This window comes from Elgaria multicarinata, chromosome 1, assembly GCF_023053635.1.
Source record: "Elgaria multicarinata webbii isolate HBS135686 ecotype San Diego chromosome 1, rElgMul1.1.pri, whole genome shotgun sequence".
NCBI classification, from domain to species: domain Eukaryota; kingdom Metazoa; phylum Chordata; class Lepidosauria; order Squamata; family Anguidae; genus Elgaria; species Elgaria multicarinata.
In genome coordinates this window covers 19,013,130-19,033,384 of record NC_086171.1, presented here as the reverse complement: position 1 = coordinate 19,033,384, position 20,255 = coordinate 19,013,130, and the positions used below count along the sequence as shown (strand labels likewise).

Sequence of the window (20,255 nt, the reverse complement as noted above, 5' to 3'; positions counted from 1 at the left end):
CATGGCCACTTGGGGGAGAGACGACATGCCTGATCGGCATTGGCAGTGATCACATGGCACCACTGGCTGGAGATGGAGTGGCTCTGCCGACAATAGGCAACCACACCCAGCCTGCCACCGTCTTTGGATCGTGGCTCCCTTTGCCTCTCCCTGGGGGTGTCTTCATGGTGCCAGCTTGGTGCCCCATCCCTCGGAAACTTTGTGCTTTCTCTCTCCCGAGGTGGTGTCGGGTAATCCCTACTCTGAGGAGGGAGCATGGGGTTTCCAGGTGGCCAGAGCCGCCCCCCCTCCTCCTAGTGGAAGACGACCAATCACAGGTCACCTTCCACCAGGCCCTGCCCTGCCCTGCCTTCACTGAAAGCTTTATCATACCAGCGTTATACTGTGCAATCACTGTGAACTGCATGCAAAGGACTCTGAAGTTTTCCATCTTATAATCTGCTTTGACTGTGAGGTACTCTCATGCATCCTGCTTTAATTGGGCTATAAAGCCAAAAGACCCGACCTATTTTGCTACCTCTTTAGGAGCGAATCATTTGTTGTTTTCCGAGCGGCCACTGGGGGCGCAGGAGCAGGATTTGATACTTTTAAGCTTCAGATTAAACAAATGCTTACATCTGCGTAAGTTTTAAAGATAAAGACATCAAAATTTGCACAGTAATAGATATTAAGGAGCTCTTTAAGCATATCAAATTTTAATCAGATTGGGTCATCCGTTGATTTTTAATGATTTTTTTTACATTTCCCCCCTTAAACCCTTTTCCTGGTATGCAAAGGAACTTAGGAGCACTGCCACCTGGGGTGTGATTTAGCTAGCAACAATAACAACAACAACAACAGCTTTGCATTGTAGGAGATAATTCAAGGGAAACGGGTACGTGGGATGAAGCTATGAGACTCCAGAGCAAGGCTTAGGGGCTGTCTTGACATCATCTTGCGCGTCCCCATCTCGCTCTGGAGAAAAATGTCAGGCTAAGTCTCTCTCCCGTCTTACAAACAATGGGCCTATTTGGAGTTCACAACAACCCATCCTGGCTTAATTTACCCACAGGGGCTGTCGCGTCATGCTGGCTGCCCTGCCATCTGGGATCCAGAAGATTTGCAATAACTGGTTGTGAATGCAGCAACCTCACCTCCACTGGAAGAGAAAGCAGTTTCTCCACAGCTTCGCCAGGCAGCCCCAGGGTAGGTGGGCGATTGCAGTGCAACATATAATTGACGCTGTGCCGCCACGCACCCACCTCAGGGCTTTCCAAGTGTATAGTCACATACACCCCTGTACAGTAGGAGCGGAAGCCGGACCAGGGAGTAGCGAGGCTAGGCGCAGCGGCAGCGATGGAGTGGAAGAGGAGAATGAGGAGAATGAGGAGAAAGAAGCAGCAGCACCCACCAGCGTCAGCAGCAGAGTAGCAGCCCAGGCAAGGGGAAAGCTCTGTCAGTTTCACCACTACTGCTACCTGAATGAGCACTGGGACACAGGACAAGAGCTGCAGAGAACTGCCTTCTCTTCCAGGGGAGGCAGGGCCGCTGCACTCACAACCAGTTATTGCAAATCTTCTGTATCCTAGATGGCAGGGCACCCAGCATGACGCAACAGCCCCTGTGGGTAAATTAAGCCAGGATGGGTTGTGATCTGCAAATAGGACCATTATTTGCAAGAGGGGAGAGAAAGTGGAATGCATATTGGTGTTATTGGATTGAATACACAGAAACCACCCAGTATCCATGACAGAAAAGTAATATTGTTCTGACTGTGTATTTTTTCCTAGTGGTGACATTTGTATTTCATTAAATACCACCATTTAACGAGAAGACCCCTACACACCCAGGCCTTCGTCCGACTATGAGTGTAACACAATACCTTCATAAACGTTTCGGTGGGCAATATTTGAAGCAGCAGGAATCCCAGATCTCAACAACATGCTAAATGATAGCTTCCAAGTGAGTTCAGCTGGAAATAATTTTAGGCATTGATACAACAGGTCTCAATAATACCCAATTTTCTAAAAGCATTGGCTGGTTTTAGCTGATACTGTATAATTTGTTAGAGAAATACTGTCTTAGCCAAATTATATAGCAGATAAATTTGAAATTCACTCACAGCATGATACGTTACACGTTTCATTATGAAGCTATCAGCTATGGCACAGTTGTTTAAAACAGAAAGCTAAACACAGTGTCTTGTCAGTTTCTATTCCTCACAGCTCCGGTAGGAGAGGAGTAGGAAAGAGCAAGCATACGATCGATGATCAAGTTCTTCTATTTTAGCCCATTCCATAATTAATGCCAAGTTGTTAGGCTTTATATACTATTTCTCCCTTTATAGCATCCTTTGCACTTAGGCTATTTGCTTTCGTGACATCAAAGGTGCTGAACCGTTTTCAGCCTGGACTCAGAGAAGCTCTTCAGGCCATATTCCAGAGGTGGGCGGAGCTGAAGGCAGAAGGGCGGGGCTGAAGGCAAATGACAAACCAAACTCAGTGTCAGTATTGGGCCAAAGATTCTGATTCGGAGGCCGGATTAAGGTAAATTCAGCTGAGACAGAGGGCAGGGGAGGAAATTCCCCAAGGCTCTGTAAGAGCCAGTTAAGAACCGTCCCAGAGGCATATCAAGCAAGGGGGCCAGGGGACAGATACCACCTCCACCCCACCCACCCCGTGGGAACTCAGCCTCTGTCGGAAGGGGAGGAAGGGCATGAATTGGCAGGTGTGAGAGTCCACCATCGAATCAAGCGGGCAGACGCTATGGGAAGTGGGAAACTCTCCACCAGGCTGGCTGGCTGCCAGAGGAAAAGCAAAGAGGAACCACCTTGGAGTGGCTCAGAAAGCCATTCAGGCAGGGTGTAGTAGCCTATAGTTAGTTTAGAGGCAACTGTCCTGCCTACTAGAGGTGCCTTTAACAAAGGACGCTACTTAGCTAATTAGGCCCCGAGGGCATCTTCTGACCTTTGCTAACTCTGATGGTTTGAAGAGCTGCCCTTAACCCAATAAAAGAGTTTTAGGAGGGAAAGTTGAGCTTCTGGTTGTCTTACTGCTCAGTAGGTGGGCCTGGGATTGTGATACCCAGCCTCTTTTAGCTTAATAGAAAACTCTTGCTGCCTTAGGAGAGGCATTGCAACATTTTAGAATGGGATGTCTGTGTGTGTGTGTATGCAAGAGCTGAGAAACCACCAACGATTGGCAGTTAGGGGGCAAGGGGTGGGGTCAGGGGAAGGGGGCATGGCCAGATTTGGCCCACTGGCCTGAGGTTCAACACCCCTGTGGTACCTGCTTGTTTAGATAGAGCAGGTGAAACCTCTGCAAATGTTACCAGTGGAACTATCATCATGTAATATCTCCCCCATTTTAGGTAGGAAATACCAGATTTCTACTTTGCAAATATTTCTCCTGATTTGCCTTCTGTTCTTCTGACTTGTCTTCAGTTCTTTGGATTTATTTCTCCTTTGATGTGTTTTGATTTCCTTATCAGTGTTACTGGCAATGACGGTTGTAAACCTAACCGTACTTCCTAGGCATTTCCACTGAACTCAAGGCCAAACTAGATATGCCCAAAAATGCATGATGGGGTTTGCACGTTCAGGCCCTCCCTCTCCCTCCATTACATTTTAGAAGAAGTGGCCCTGTGTTGTGATGTTATCATGTTTTGCATTTTCTTTCCCAGCCTTCTTGCTACTAGCTGACTTCTCTAGCTGTAGCTCAGTGGCAGAGCCCCCGTTTTGCATGCAGGAGGTCCCAGGTTCAGTCCTTGGCATCTCCAGGTAGAACTGGGAAAGAATCCTGTCTGAAACCTTGGAGAGCCACTACTAGTCAGGGTTGACAATATGGGGCTAAATAGACCAATGGGCTGACTCAGGCAGCTTCTTATGCTCCTAAACTCAGACAAAAGAGTTATGAAGCAAGCAGAGCAGCCACCCAGCCAGCATATAAACCATTCAACAACTGCAGAAATAAATCCCATTATACGTAATGTGAATTCCTCACCACGTAAGTCAGGCTTGCTGAAATTCCACCAGCTTGACTGGATTCTTGACTTGACTGCTAGTTAGAAAAAAAGGTTAGGAACTATGTCAAGCATCCCTTGAATTCTTAATAGAATGGGAGGGGGGATGACTTACTACCCAAGAGTGAATATTTGTGACTTAAAAACAAAAAACAAAACAGTACTATTTCACTTTGAATAAGTATTGGTTCTCCTCTCCAAGCAGTTCTTTTAACTTATTCTTTACTCAGTGTGATCTCTTTGACCTGACAGAGGCTGAACTTACAAGTCTTAGTTTTGGAAAACGTTTCATTTCAAAGGCCGGAACATGCCGTTCACTCAAATATTTACTCTGCCATGTAAAAAAGTGCAGTTTAATAACAACACAAGACCGAGGCCTCCATTACCTGATATGTCATTTTCATTTGGTTGGCAAATATACTCACAAATGGGAAAAGGTCTAACAGGGATACTGCAGGCAGCCCAGTGAAAACATTTTTGCTACTTAGTGTTGAGCTTAGACAAAGCAAATAAAGAGTGTGGAATTAAATCACAGGTCAAAAAAAAAGTAAAGGTACGTAGGAAGGGGGGAAAGCCTTGTGTGAAGGGAGGAAGGGGGTGCACTAACTCCGGGAAGGTTGTTTGATTTGAACACCAACCCAGCAAGGTAGGCTCCCATCACCATTATTATCAAGGCTTAATTGGAATGAAACACATATATGCAGTTATGATAGGTGGTAAACTTATTTACAAAAAGGGAAAGAGGAAACATGCAACAAACAGAGCAGTATTTGGAAACAGTACCAACAGGGCAAAACAACAATCCTGTGTCTATGTACTAGTGGCATGGTGTTGCATAAATTATGCCTAATCCAAGTGTGCCAAAATCCAATAATGAAACACTCACGAAAGATCTCCGTCAAGGCATTGGGCTCCAAACGTTTATTCTCGAGAATAGGTGATGACCTGGCGCTCTCGCACTGCAAAGGCAGGCTCACACCGGGCTGGGGGACGACACTAGCTTATATACTTCTATGCAGTGGTCAGAAGGGGAACTGCAGCAGAGATTGCCATGTGCTTTGCCTGTAGCTCTTCCTCTATTAATGATGCGGCTAAGGGCAGTTGCAAGGACTTGGCTGAGTTTAACTGATCGGTGTTATTTCGAACTGACCTATAATGTTGTCCTGGCAGTTAACCAGCAATGTAGATTCAACGGGATTAACTTCGTCTGGCAAGAAAGGGGCTTGGGAGTCACCTACGTGCTACTTACATGGGGGTAAATTGAGTTCTTTTCTGGGCCACTCCCCACTCCTTGCCTTGTGTGCTTCTTTACTTTTCTAGGTGTGTGCATGTCAGGGGGAAATGGACACTCTAGTTTATACTTCAATGGGTCTTCCATAGAGCAGGACATCAAAAAGCAAACCCTCCAAGGCAAAACACACTCACCCAATTTTATACTCCAAAACCTTTAGCAAAACAAAGGTAATTCTTATTAGCCAATCACAAGCTAGCTGAAACAGTCTTCCAAGGCTTTTTGTTGGGTAGCGGGCAGAAAGTTCCCTCAATGGAACCCACTCAACCCAATAAGTGAGTGTTTTGCTCTGACCTTGAAGCCAAGGATGGGATAACACCCACAAATGGCTAGTGAATACATGCAGGCTCAGCCTTACAAAATGGAACTTATCAGGCTGCTAAAACACAGAAGAAAAAGGGATTTCTTCTCTTCTTGATCATCCTAGAGTGCAGGACACAGAATAACGGGCTCAAGTTACAGGAAGTCAGATTCCGGCTAGACATCAGGAAAAACTTCCTGACTGTTAGAGCAGTATGACAATGGAACCAGTTACCTAGGGAGGTTGTGGGCTCTCCCACACTAGAGGCATTCAAGAGGCAGCTGGACAACCATCTGTCAAGTATGCAGTAGGGTGGATTCCTACATTGAGCAGGAGGTTGGACTCGATGGCCTTTTAGGCCCCTTCCAACTCTACTGTTCTATGATTCTACTATGAAGGACTATTTAATGTGGAAATGTTTCCTCTAAAACCTTCCCCACCTTTTATAAAACTGTCAATCTAGTATTATTTTCTAGGGTGACCATATGGAAAGGAGGACAGGGTTCCTGTATCTTTAATAGTTACATTCAGCAGGAGTCATTTGTATGCCTGCAGCACCTGGTGGAATTCCCTCTTCAGCACAACAGTTAAAGCTGCAGGAACCCTGCTCTCTTTTGTAGAGTGACCAGATACAAAACATTGAGGACCATACTGCTCAGGGCATGCATGGGCCGCAGGGGAAACCTCCAAGGGCTGCAGGTTGTCCAGATGTGGTAGAGGATCTGGCAAGATTTTGAGTAATACAGATCATTAGGCTGACATAGAAAACAACAATGTCTCTCATATAGAATAAGGTTTAACTACAGCCGATCTTGCTACTGTGGTTGATGAAGAATTCAGTAATAAACTGAAAGAGTGTGTGTGTGCGTGTGAAAAAAGCAGCATGTGTCTTTCTAATATGTGATTTATCATATGATAACTTATACCTATTTAGTACTTCCAAATTTGTTTTTCTGATTAGTTTTGTTGCTCTGTGGTTTTCCTTGTATGCTCCTGTTGCTAGGTCCATTGGCTTTTACAACACAATACATCTAAAGCTAATGTCTCAAAAAATAAAATAAACACCTACCCTACTTCTCAAGAAAACAGGGAGTGCATAAAAGGGGTCACAACACTTTCTTTTTCTTTTGGCGTTATAGTTTATGTCAGTTATTCTCTTAGTATTTCTCACCTATTTTCTTTTCTTCGTTTTTAAAGTCTCTGGAATGAATCTCTACATGGAACTGTCTTTAACAGAGAATATAAATGAGAACTGAACGCTGCAGCAGGGCTAGGACAGTCCCCCCAAAGAAACGTTGCTCTGAGTGCTTATCCTATGCTTTCATTGCATGTTATTGCCTGAGGCTTTGGCTAGCATTGAGCGACTTGCTTTCAGCAAATTTAAACTTCTCACAGTCACTGAAATGTTTGGCAGGGGCTGTGGGCAACCTTGAGAAGTGGAGGGTGTGTATGTGTATGTGTGCACATGCACGTGTCCTCTTTACAATAACCTGAACGGAAGGGTATCTTCTCTTTTTAAACACATTTTAAACACATTTTTCAAAGCTATTGTGTGTTACCCCCTTCACCAGGCTGTGCAGAGGAATTCTACGGAGGAGGAGGAGATCAAGAAGAACAAGAGCAACAACAAGAGCCAGTGTGGTGTAGTGGCTAAAGTGTCAGACTGGGAGCTTTACCACACCAGCGTTATACTGTGTAATCACTGCGAATCGCGTGCAAAGGACTCCGAAGTTTTCCATCTTATAATCTGCTTTTATTGTGAAGTACTCCCATGCATCCTGCTTTAATTCCACTTCTTAACCAAAACAAGTGTAATATTTTGCTACTAGTTTTCGAGTGTATCATTTGTTGTTTTCAGAGCGGCCACTGGGGTGCAGGAGCAGGATTTGAAGAAAAATTAAACAAATGCTTACATCTGTGTAATCTTTAAAGATAAAGACATCAAAATTGGCACACTAATAGATATTAAGGAGAGCTTTAAGCATACCAAATTTGAATTGGATTGGATCATCCATTGGTTTTTTATGATTTTTTTACATTTCCCCCCTTAAACCCATTTTCTGGTATGCAAAGGATCTAGCCGCCCGGTAGCAACAACAACAACAATGGTGACAGCTTAGCACTGTAGGGGATAATTTGATGGAAACAGGTACGTGGGATGAAACTCTGGGAGTTGAGAGATCCGGGTTCTAGTCCCCTCTTGGCCATGGAAACCCACTGGGTGACTTTGGGCCAGTCACAGATTCTCAGGCCAACCTACCTCACGGGGTTGTTGTTGTGAGGATAAAGTGGAGAGGAGGAGGATTATGTACGCCCCCTTGCATTCCTTGCAGGAAAAAAGGTGGGATATAAATGCAATAATTAATAAATAAATAAATAAATAAATAAGAACAAGAATACCGTAATGTACATCTACTGTTAGATGAACCTAATTTACCTATTATCTATTTCAAGGATGTTTCCCCACTAGAGCCCTTAAGTGCTACACAGTCACTGTTCTTCTTCAATCAGCTGGAAGCAGAATTATAATTATGGTTCTACACATTCAACCATTTCTCCCCCCACTGACATCCTGCAACCCCTGTCTAAAGTACAAATGTATAAGTGGTTGACGCATAGCAGTGGCACATCACAGACAGGTGATGAACACCTTGTCCCTGGTTTCCCCCACCTCCTGCCCTTACCTATAAAGACATGATCAAAAGAACCACTGTGCAGTGTAGTTTTTCACAATGTTTTAAAAAACCAATAGAAACATACCAGGCAGAATTGTGACCAAAAAACTAAATAAAATGGATAAATAAAATTAATTCATGAAAAAAATGGATTGTGCTCAACTGTACTATAAACCACTCATGTATGCATCCATTGTTTCTATCCATGCCATTCCAAAGCCCCCCCCCCCCGGCTGCAACAACAGCAAAAATCATTATTACAAAATCCCATCATTTATGAGTAATTGCAGCTTGAAATTGAAACTCCATAATTTTTGTTTCAGAAGAAAAAGAAGAATGCAAATGTTAATGACAGGAGGAATTGTGTTTCACAAAAGGTAATGGTGGTAATACAGGCATGGAATAGAGGCATAGAAAGCAGAAAGGAGCAGAAAAGCTGCATTTACCAGTCACAGACTGCTCTTCCATAGAAGTCAAGATAATAACACTTTGTCAGTCTACATATGTAAAGACAGAGGGCTCCATCACACTTGGGAAAACACACTCCCTACCATCGCTTCTCCACTCCTGTTTTTGTTGCTCAGTTACTTCCTGTTTCAAAACAGGAAATAAACAATGAGCACAAGGCTATTGAGTCCACTGTTCTAATCCTGCTGCTTCTCCTGCACACAGCAGGAGAGAGCAGCAACTTCCGGGTTTAAAATTATATCGGACTTTCTTGAGAGTGTTTTTGTCATGCAAGGAAGGCCAGAAGGGATGGAAGGCGTGTGGGAGGCAGACAACAGCATGGGAGGGACCTGAGCAAACTCCATGAGTGTCCAGTAAGGGGCATGCAATAAAACGCTCGTCAGATGGAGCCCTGAGCTTCAAATTTAAAGATACACACTCCAATCACTGTAAAAGAGGAATTGGGAAGAAAATGGGAAGATAATGGGGAATGGAGTGGTTAAGGAATGTCATTGTCTGGAATATCTGGAAATATGCCCTTCTAAAGAAACTGGCTATTATAAAAACAGCCCAAACCTGAAAATTACCAGACACTGTTGTCCCATCATCAGTCTGAGCTCAGTAGATGGGACCAAGCCTCAGCTCCCATGGCACAAAGGACAAGGCAGTCTTAAGACATTTTGCCACCTGAGGCAAAGAACAAGATGGTGCCCCATCCCCAAAATTCAATGCTGAGAAGCTGACTGGAATATTTAACTGAAACACTGCTGACTAGTAGGGATGTGTGATACTGTGAATCCCATTCCATTTAAGCCCGATCAGATTCTCTAGCGTTTCCATTTTGGTAAGCGGTGGTGGACTGTAGCGGATGTATTTTTTCTGATTCCAGAAATATTTTGCACAGTGTGTGTGTGCAAATTGTAATTTGTGCAAAAAGAAACTTTAAATTTGTGTAAATATATGGGTGATCTTGTGCAAGTGTGCATGATTGCAAGTCCACCTGTCCACCATGTAGCCCCACAGACTATATTCCTCTCTTGTCAATATCCTTGTCAGTTTCATCCTCGCCACATATTACTTTGTTTGTTTAGCCCAGCAGAGCCCTATTCCCTAGCTGTCAAAGAACTCAGAATGATGGAACAGGACAGCAAAAGCTGCCCCTAGCTTTGGGGCACCAGGGAGATAATCAAAAAGGTCTCCATGATGTGAGAAAATTGCTATAATATTCTAGATTCCAAAACTGCAGCATGCAGAGGTAGTTCTTCACATCCTCACTGGAATGTACCCAGATTAGGAGACAAATCATGCAACCTCTCTTTTCAATGATTTGCTAGTTGTCACCTGCTGGGGCAGGTCTAGAGAATGACGAACCACTCTCTTCCTAGGTCATACATGTAGGTGTTGGGCGAGCAAGCTTTTGTGTTTATGTTTAGTCCATGTTTACCTGTCATTAACACATCCAGACTGATTCCTCCACCCACCGCCTGGCACTCCTCTTGACTGGTTCATCAGCAGGAGAAGACTCCCGGAAGACTCTACTACAGGGATTGACAAACGTTTTGAGCCATGGGCACATCTGCCAATTTGAGAAACTGCCCAGGGCAAAACCACAAAATGGCTGCCATAGAAGGCATGACAAAGGACCTTGCCCAAAAGATTAAGTACAAGGCAAAAGTGCAGTCTGAGCCCCAACATAGTAAACAATGCCTCTGAACCCACAGTTTTCAGCACCAACAAAAAAACTATTTTACAACTGATATAAATAATAGTTAACTGTTCTCTATCAGAACACAAGCAGTAAGGCAAATATGCAGCCTAGGCGCCTGGTCAGGAGAGGAGTAACTTATAGGTAACCTTTGCCTTGTCAGCCATGCAGCCTAGGTGAAGAGACCACATATACAGTTGAGGTCAAGAGGTAAGCACATTATCTGGAAAGACCTAGCTTGCTCAGTCAACAGACAATACACAATGGGTTTCTGCTAAGGGCAGTGGCTGCAATGTTAGTCTATGAGCTTCTTGTGGAAATTTACCCAAGCATGCACACTGTATAACCAAATATGATGTAACTTGTTTGCCACACAGCATATAAGTCCTGGACGAGATGGATTTGGGGCTGCTGCTCCTGAATTTGAGGAAGGCAGTCTTTTTGCTGCAGAAATAAAGCCAAGGCTTTGATCTTACCCAGTGTCTATTTGCTATTTGGTTCCAGCGGCTAGACACGTTCTTAGAGAGAGAGCCCATTTTGGGGGTTCTTACCACACAGCAATCTCAACTACTGGTAGGAAAATGTATTACTTGAAAAAGAAAATAAGAGGAAGGGCTAGGGCACCTTGATCGATGCCAAGAAAAGTGTTTGGGGCATCACAGGCATCATGTTGGCCACCCCTGTTCTACCACATGCACTTATATCTTTGTGAGCTGTTATCAACAAGTTAACTACTTCATTGGTCAAGCAGTATGTGTAATTGTATCTGTGTGAGTTTTTAATAAGCCACTCTCCTTTAGCCCCCTCGTTGATCACAGTTTCTTGGTAGTAGCACTTAGGTGAATTTTGCCATATTTAGTAAAAATCTGAAAGAACATTTGCTATCCACACAGCGGAAGAGTGTTATAAACAGATTGAAATCCATTTGCACATGTGCCTTTCTCTGATTGCCCTGGGGCCACAGCAGACGTCACCAGGCCCCCATCTATACAACAACGGGATTGCTCCTCATTGAATATAAATCCGAATTTTCATTGATTCGAATCTAGGCAAAGAGCGTCACACTGCAGCAGCATGATTTTTTTTCTAGTGCAGTTATTAATGCGCACATGAACACATACGATGCTATGGAGTATAGACAAGCGAAGCTATAAATTTTATCTGCGGAGCTCCGGGGGACGGGGGAGGAACGAAGCAGCAGAGGAGAACGCAAGAGGGGGGAAAGCAGCGTGTTGCAAAGGACAACCCTCCAAAAAGAAAAGGTTTGCCAAAGGCAGGAGAAGCGCAGGACGCGGGTGGAGAGGTGGTCAACTCAAGAGAGAACAGCCTCTGCTCAGGAGTCTTACGCGGGAGAGACAGAGAAAAAACAGAGGCTATCCCTAGCAGCGGCAGAAAGAAGACTGCGAGTCCACCTCAGGCTGCAGAGTCCACAGTGATCCATCATTAGATGTATGTGCATAGTTTATATATATAGTTTTAGTCACAACCACAAGTACAAACTGCCAGTAGCATTTAAACACACTGAGCTTTTCTCCGATGAGCAAGAGGGGGACTGAACACGTCTCCTCGCTCTGGCTACCCGTTCTCCCCTCTTTATTTTAATATCATAAGCTCTATCTGCAGAGCTCCGAAGAATCAGATAATTCAAAATGAAAATGGCACGAAGGAACGAGGGAGCCAGAGGAGGACGCGATAGGTTGGAAGGCGGGAAATCCGCCAATCACTTTGCCCTGCCCTCAAAGCTAGGCCCACATGTCAAAATGCGATTTAATTCCCCCAACAACACATAACTATAACGTGGTGCAAACTCGGACGCTTATTGAAAAGCCGTGGTAAATCGCAACTACGAATATGCACATTCTTGTGTTAAAAATCCAGCACTACGGCGAATGGGTGGCTGCACCATGTGTCCTGAAACGCGAATCTGCATGTTTAAGTCGGGGTAAAGAACCTGTATAGACATCCCCCAGTTTAACACGTCTGTTGTTGACATTTGCAACCTGATCCTTCAAGCTAAAAAAATGGGGGTGGACCTAGAAAAAAATGGGGTGGAGCTGGAAAAAATGGGGGTGGAGCTAGGAAAAAAATCCTTCAGCCCTAAAAAAAATATGGGGGTGGAGCTAGAAAAATGGGGGGGTAGAAAAATGGGATGGAGCTGGAAAAAATAGGAGGTGGAGTTAGAAAAAATCCCTTAACCTGACCTGTCTACTTTAATAAATGGAGGTGGGGCTAGGAAAAATAACTCAACCTGATCCCTCTACTTTAAAAAATGGCAATGGAGCTACAGCAATGTTTGGATTGTTCCCGAGAGGAGACAGGGATGGATTCCATAACTATTACAAATCTGCATCAATTTGTAAAATGCTCTTTCTGAAGCCAGAGGTTTCTGAGAATTTAGACAGGGCAAATTACACTTTATTGCACTCCACAATCATTGACAGGGGCAATTATTGTTTCAAAAAGAGGTAAAAGAAAGTACATGCTCGGCCGATTTCCCAGCAATTATTATTACCCTTTCAGATGCCTTAATAATATTAATACTGCATTTTAGTTATTTTTCCATTATAGAGTGTCACAACAAATCAGTTAATGCAATGACCCAGTTTGCATCTTTGAAAGGAAGATGGGATACTGGGCTGAGGGCAGGAAGAAAGATTGCACATGTGCAATTTATTCAGATAATCAGCACATTTATGGTTTAGTATTTCCATTCTGTGTTGTCATGCTGATTTATTTGGCCTTTGGTGTGATGTTTGCCCAACTACTCTAGTACAACTTTCAGCAAACAGACGTACAGTCCTCTGCCATTGATTTCTCAAGTAGCTGAAGCCTAAATCTAGAGGAAGTTCAACAGAAAGATTGAAAGGAATAAAAGGAATATTGCAAGATTGCTATCTAACAGGACCTCCTGCTGCAAACATTACCTGCCTCTCTCATCCAGACAAAGCAAAATGTGATGGTTGGTTTACAAACAAAAGGACAGCGGGATGCACCATTTCTTCAGATCTATATCCTGCGCATCATCTCCTTAACTTCAAGGAAGAAGAAGTAGTGCAAGGTATATTTGTACTACACTCAAGTGTAAACCTCTGCCTATCAGCTTATACCTGAAATGCTATTTCCATTTCGCTCTCAGGATCCACTTCCAGTCTGGGGGAAGGGTCGTAGCTCAGTATTATAGCCAGCGGTACACTTAGGTAATTTTAGACCCTGGATGTAATGATCTTATAGGGGAAGGGGGCTTTAGATGGCCATCTATGTGACTTCAGTTGTTGAGCACACAGCTAATATTTTTCTTCCCTGCCCTAAACTGTCATTCTATGCTTTAAAACTGCTTCTACAGTCCTGATACGTTGAAACAAGAAATTGTTTGCCAACCCTAGTTAAAACAAACAAACAAACAAACAAACAAAAACAACCTCTGAGCATGTGCAGTTTTATATTTTAAACCCATTTGAATCATAGCACCATCAAGACTACAGGAATAAAATAGAGTTTGTTTCTGCATCTGCCCCTCTCTGGGTGGTCATGGGGGATGGCAGGTGCATCACTGGTTGGAGCAAATGCTTTGTATGCAGGTGGTCCCAGGTTCAATCCCTGGCATATTCAGTTAAAAGAATCCAGTAGAGATAATGGGAAAGACCTTTGCCTGAAACCCTGGGAGAGCTACTTCCAATCCTATTAGTCTACACTAGGCGGTTCTAAACTAGATGGCCAAATAATGTGACATATAGGGCATGGCTAGACGAGGGGGTGCAGGGCAACGATCTCATGATTTTATGATCGTGAGATCATTGCTCTCGTCTACACATGGTGCGCGACGTCCCAGGGAGAAGAGGCTGCTGCGCCCGCCATTTTGTGTTGTTGTTATTTTAATCGGAGAGAAGCGCCGGAGTGCGCCTGCGCAAAATGTGAGTTTTTTAAGGGGGAAAAACAACTTCCTGCTGCCCCCACCCCACCCACGATGGGCACAGATCTCCTGAGGAGCTCCATGCCCCATGCCTGGCTCCTCGCGGTTACTCACAAGGTGCCGGGACATACCAGCGATGGTGGGCCACACATTCTGCGGTCTCGGGATCATCCCAAGACTGCAGAAAAATCTGGAAAAACGGGTAGGGCGATATCCTTGGGCAAGGGAGGGATCATCCCTCCCTGCTCCTGGGATGCCCTGTGTGTCATGATCCCGGGGTGATCCCGGGATAAGCCCTCATCTAGCCATGCCCATAGTAAATGGCAGCTTCCTATATCGAGGGCAAAGAAGCTGCATTATTGTGCCAATCCCATGCATTGATTCTAAATAAAGAAGAGGCTGGAGTTTTTACACATTGCAAATCAATAATATCTATTGGGGTTTGTTGCTGTAAACCTCGGATTGTTGGCAGAAAAGATGGTGTCACTGACTCAGAGACTTTGGAAGCGATTTCATGGTTTCACAAAATCCCAGGGAGTCCAACAGAAATCAAAACCAAACAGAAAGAAACAGGTAAGAGAAGTGACGCATGAAAGCAGCAGCATGTCCTACTACTGCCCATGGGAAGAGTCAAAGGAAAACAGGAAAATAAAGGGCATGTATAAATAGTTTAGTTCTAGTAGAGAAGGCAGCTCTATGGCATGCCCAAATAGCTCTGATTTAGGGTATATACAAAAACACATGATTCATTCTTAGTAAGTCCTTTGTTGATCCACACAGCTCATAGGAACTGGCTAGCTCCTCATCCTTAGCAGGTGGGGAATATATTCACCTGGGGAAAACTTCCCATACTACTACTTGTTTGTCACAGCAGCAAGCTGGGGTTGAATGAACCTGCTATCTGGGTAAACCTGGCTGAAAGGTTGTTGCTTTCATTTGTCTTTTAATGTGTAATTATATGGTTTTTATACTAGGGCTGTGCAAGCTTCAGATTCAGATTTCCAAAGCACGCTGGGCATTTTATTTTATTTATTTATTTATTTATTTATTTATTTATTTATTTATTACATTTATATACCACCCCACAGCCGAAGCTCTCTGGGCAGTTTGCAAAAGTTTAAAATGGTAAACATTAAAAAGTATACAAAATTTAAAAACCATCAAAAACATAAAAACAGAATAAAAACAACGGTATCCATTTAAAAACAACAATTCTGGGGTCCATTAAAAACAAACTTAACATTGTTAAATGCTGTTAAAATGCCTGGGAGAAGAGAAAAGTCTTGACCTGGCGCCAAAAAGACAACAATGTTGGTGCCACAAAATCCTCCATTTTGTGCAGAGCAGGTGCCTCCCTCCTACACCCTCCCTTTCCTCAATATTCCTCCTCTGCCTGGCCCCTTCCAAAAGTAGGTTGCGTCTTGCTGAAGGAAGTTGAAAATGGGTTGGTTGAAGTGTAGTCAATCTAACGAGAGTGTGTAGTTTTCTGAGTTTCAAAGTTCCATCCGACGAGCGTTTTACTGCACGCTCGTTACTGGGCACTCATGAATTACTCACATGATGTCATCTGCCTCTCGCCCGTCTTCCGCCCCTTCTGGCTATTATTGCACCACAAAAAAAACTCATTGAGCTCCATTACACCAAGGGTTAACACGCTCCCTACCTTCGCTTCTCTGCCCGTGTTTTCCTTCCTCAAGTTCCTTCCTCTTTTCTAAAGAGGAAGTACCCAACGAGCATGAGGCCCATTGAGTCCGCTGTTCTAATGGTGCTGCTTCTCTTGCACACAGCAGGAGAGAGCAGCAATTCCGAGTTTCAAAAAACATCAGACTTAAAGAGGGTTTTTTTTCGTCGCACGAGGTAGGCCAGAAGGGGTGGAAGGCATGCGGGAGGCAGGCGATGGCATGTGAGGGACCTGAGCAAACTCCGTGAGTGCCCAGTAATGAGCATGCAATAAAACGCTCATTGGATGGAGCTTATTAAGTCCGGTTGCTGCTCTCTCCTACCAGACTGAATGAGACTAATTACTTCCTGTTTTCAGGAAGCGACGTGAGAGTGGCAACAGAAGAAGTGACGGGAGCCACACATTTGACTAGATGTGATGAAGCTTTCAGTTTCTAGATGCCACATCATCTCTCACTCAACCTAGGAAGGCTTAGTCCCTTATTCTCTCCGCAAAGGCGTGGCCCATTGTTTCCAATGAGAAGACAATGCTGATCTCTGATTGCCTGCAGTGCATGTTGGGACTTTTTCTCTCTTCACACTAGAGCTGTGCACAAAATGGCGGATGCTTCGGAAATCTGAATCCAAAGCTTTCATATAGCTCTATTTTATACTGGATATGTTTGTCTGTTTTAACAGTGTATACATCGCCTAGGGATCCCTTGTGGATGAAGGGTGGTTTATACATTTTAGGAATATAAATAATGAAAGAAAGAAACACCTACAGAACAAAGGTGTTTCAAGAATTTTCATGCAATGCTCTGCAACCTCCCTCTGTAGCTCACCTGGAAAGCTGTAACCCAGTAGACTGCATTATTCAATAAATAATGTGGCCAAACAAAAAGGCCAAGCCCATGGACAGCCTTACCAAAAGCCAGATATGCTTATACACCAATTTGGAAGGGGCTGAGTGAGGCTACAGCTTTTGCTAGAGTTTCTTTTACCAAAAGCAAAAGAAGAGAGGAACCCTCACTGTGAGACTGAAAAGATCCACCAACACTGCTGAAGTTGAGCGCACAAAATATAGGGAGCCCAATGTGTTGTGCATATACCAAAAGCCTTAACACGATTTATCCTAGCCAGCAGTCATATAATGAATGTCAATGGATGTTTAACAAAAATTTAATAAACAGCAAAGTTACTGGTGATTAACAAGGACAAAAACATGTCATAAACATGAAAGAATACAAACAAGGGAAAACGTATAAATATAGTATAATTATATATAATATAAAACATATAAAGTTTATAATAATAAACTTTTCAGGATTTCTTTTACGGCAGGGGGCTAACCTGGAGTCTGAAATATGGCAGGCAGAAACTCCTGCTTTGTTTACCATGCAAAGCCGAAGATCTGCCTCCTAGTAATTATACCTGGGCTGACCAATCTAGAGGTGTCGTGCACTGCCTGCCTGAGAAGTTGATGTTGCATACCTGGATTCCCTTCGGTGCTTTAAATGAAACACCAAAGTCCTGAGCACACACAGTCCCTGACAGCTTGCTAAAGTAGGCCTCAGCCTCCGGCCACGGATGTCCTGCGCCAGGAGTCAGAGACCTGCTAGCAGAAGAGGGATCTGAGAACAATGCAGTTGGGGAAGACCAGTCCCAGGGCCCAGCCATGCCTTCTTTCCCAGAGCCTGAGGAGGTAGTCCTGCTCCCACATCTGACTCTAAGGACTCTGCATCACCCCCACAACCTCATCCCCTTCCTGCATTCCTTGTGAGAGCTCCACAGCTTCTTTTGACCACAATGAGGGGGGAAAGGGGGGTGGCTGCTCTAGAGAGAGACTTAGGCCACAGCTAGACCTAAGGTTTATCCTGGGATCATCCAGGGTTCGCCCCTGCCTGAGCACTGGATCCCCTGTGTGTCACCTAGATGAACTGGTTTGACCCCTGGACGATCCAGGGTTAAACCTTAGGTCTAGCTATGGCCCCACTGGCCACTCTCTCATTGTGGCAAATGCCACACTGGGACAGCAGCTGCCAAGGCTCTCCAGAGCACTGTGGCAGCAGGCTCTCCGGATTGGACCAGTGGAGCAGAGCAGCACAATTTGCCATTTTTTTCCCATTCTACCGCTGGATGTGGGCTTGTCACCCTGTTTTGTGGGTGGTCTGGCTCTGCCCACAACACCCAAGAGGAAGTGGGAGGCACCTAACTGCACCTGAAGAATGGGACAGAGCTCCTTGAATTAACCATTTCCTCAGAGAGGGTAGAACTGACAGCAGGACTAGTTAAGTCCTCAGCTGGCTCCAGACCATTGCTATTTCAAAATCTTAGCTTACTGCTCTGGGTGTCCTGTGTGCAACCAACTCTACCCAGTTCCACAAGGAGCTGATTCTGCCCTCTTGCTGAGTTGACATATACCTACTGTGAACCTCAGCCTGGAAGAGAACAAAGTTCAGCATGTACAGAAATACACCAGAGCCTCCAAAAATTAGTCTACTAGTTGAGGTTTCAAAAAGCCGCAAAAGTTTGGAATACACAGCCTGTTCTTTTGTCTTTATTTCCAATGGACTATTTTTTAGGATCATTTTTATTTTCCACAAATATTTTATTATATAAGCAAGGCACATTGTATGTTACGACGGAGATATGGTACTGTGAAGAAGATCAGATAGCTCTAACTTTGAATCAATCCCTAGACAAGGGAAAGCCTGAAAATATTGCATTATTTTTTTAAAATATCTCACATCTTCCAAGAGCATGGAGCCAGATTAAAAGTGAGGAGCTATTATATGTCACTGAATGAAAATGCATTACCTAGAGTATTTCGTAGAAATGAGACTGTTTCATTACATTTAACTTATCAAATCAGCATACTATTATAAAACGATAATGTTCACCATCTCCACAGGGTACAATTTAGTTGCTATGAGAGAAAAAAATGAAGGAATCAGACATATTTCTCCTCTTTCTAGCCTGGGCTGTACCTACACATTTAGTGCACAATGGAGATAAAAACCAAAGCCGTTGTAGTTCCCATGAATGCAACAAACTAATCAAATTTACAGCACAAATACTGACACTCTAATTCCTGGAATTTCACTCAGCACTGCAGGACCAGATTCGCTTGCCCCCAATCAATAGTGAATCGTTATGCATAATAAGAGGCAGTAAGTCTATATACATCAGTTGCTGGGGAACATGGGTGGGAGGGTGCTGCTGCCCCATGACCTACTTGTGGGTTCCTGCTCAACAGCTTGTTGGCCACTGTGTGAACAGAGGGCTGGAGTAGATGGACCCTTGGTCTGATCCAGCATGAGACTTCTTATGTTCTTAAGTTACTGGAAACTTATTTATTTAAACATTTGTATCCTGCCTTATTATCACTGGGATCTCAGGGCGGGGTACAGATAAAACTTAAGTTATAGTATTAATTAATGCTGTTATAGTAATAAAATATCACTGCCAGGGTGGCTAGGTGTCCTACTTTACAGAGAAGGGTCCTCTAATTGAAGGCATCATCTCTTTGAAGAGCTGAAGTCACGTCCAGTTTAAACCTTCTCCATAGGGAGAAAGTAAGTAGTGTGAATAGCTCTCTGGTATTACCTTCCCACCTCTTTACTTTCTGGTTGGAAGAAAGAGATGGTGTCCCACTTTGATTTTTGACAGCCTCCTCAGAACCCTCGAGTACAGAGATAATCAAGTGAATGATACTTCTGAAACATGGTTTCTCATTACAAAGCCACTTCTTGAAAGGAAGTTGTCATTGGCCCTAATCTCCTGTCAAAAAAGTTAACAATAAGCTCCATCCGACAAGCATTTTACTGCACGCTCGTTACTGGGCACTCACAAATTACTCACATGACGTCGTCTGCCTCTCGCCCGTCTTCTGCCCCTTCTGGCCATTATTGCGCCGCAAAAAAAACCTCATTAAGTCCGGTTGCTGCTCTCTCCTGCTCCTGCCGTACTGAATGGAGCTAATTACTTCCTGTTTTCTGGAAGTGATGTAGGAGCGGTGACAGAAAAAGTGAGGGGAGCCACACATTTGACTAGATGTGATGAGGCTTAATGTCCATCCACCCACATATCACATCAGTTTCTTGTAGCAATAACTCTTCCCATGGTCTAAAAGAGCACATGGTAGAGTTAAGCCAAGACATTTTGCTGCCTGAGATGAAGGACAGGATGGGGTCTCCCCACTCCACCCCCCATTCCACATAAAGAAGCCAACTAGTCTAGCAAATGAATCTTGCTTCAATGAACAC

The 20,255-nt window shown here is 44.1% G+C and overlaps 1 protein-coding gene and 1 long non-coding RNA gene across 3 annotated transcripts in view; one reads left to right on the top strand and one right to left on the bottom strand.

Annotated features, from left to right (window-relative positions):
* CDCP1 (CUB domain containing protein 1) overlaps positions 1–20,255 on the top strand; it is a 451,994-nt gene that overhangs the window by 404,179 nt on the left and 27,560 nt on the right. The window lies entirely within an intron of this gene.
* Positions 1–20,255, bottom strand: part of LOC134394182 (uncharacterized) — a 32,666-nt gene that overhangs the window by 10,369 nt on the left and 2,042 nt on the right. Inside the window, exon 1 of one of the 2 annotated variants that reach the window (XR_010025168.1) lies at positions 4,886–4,966. The exons of the other annotated variant lie outside the window; for it this stretch is intronic. This is a non-coding gene — a long non-coding RNA (uncharacterized LOC134394182). Of the gene's footprint in view, positions 1–4,885; positions 4,967–20,255 lie in introns of those variants that run through there. 2 annotated transcript variants of the gene reach the window in all.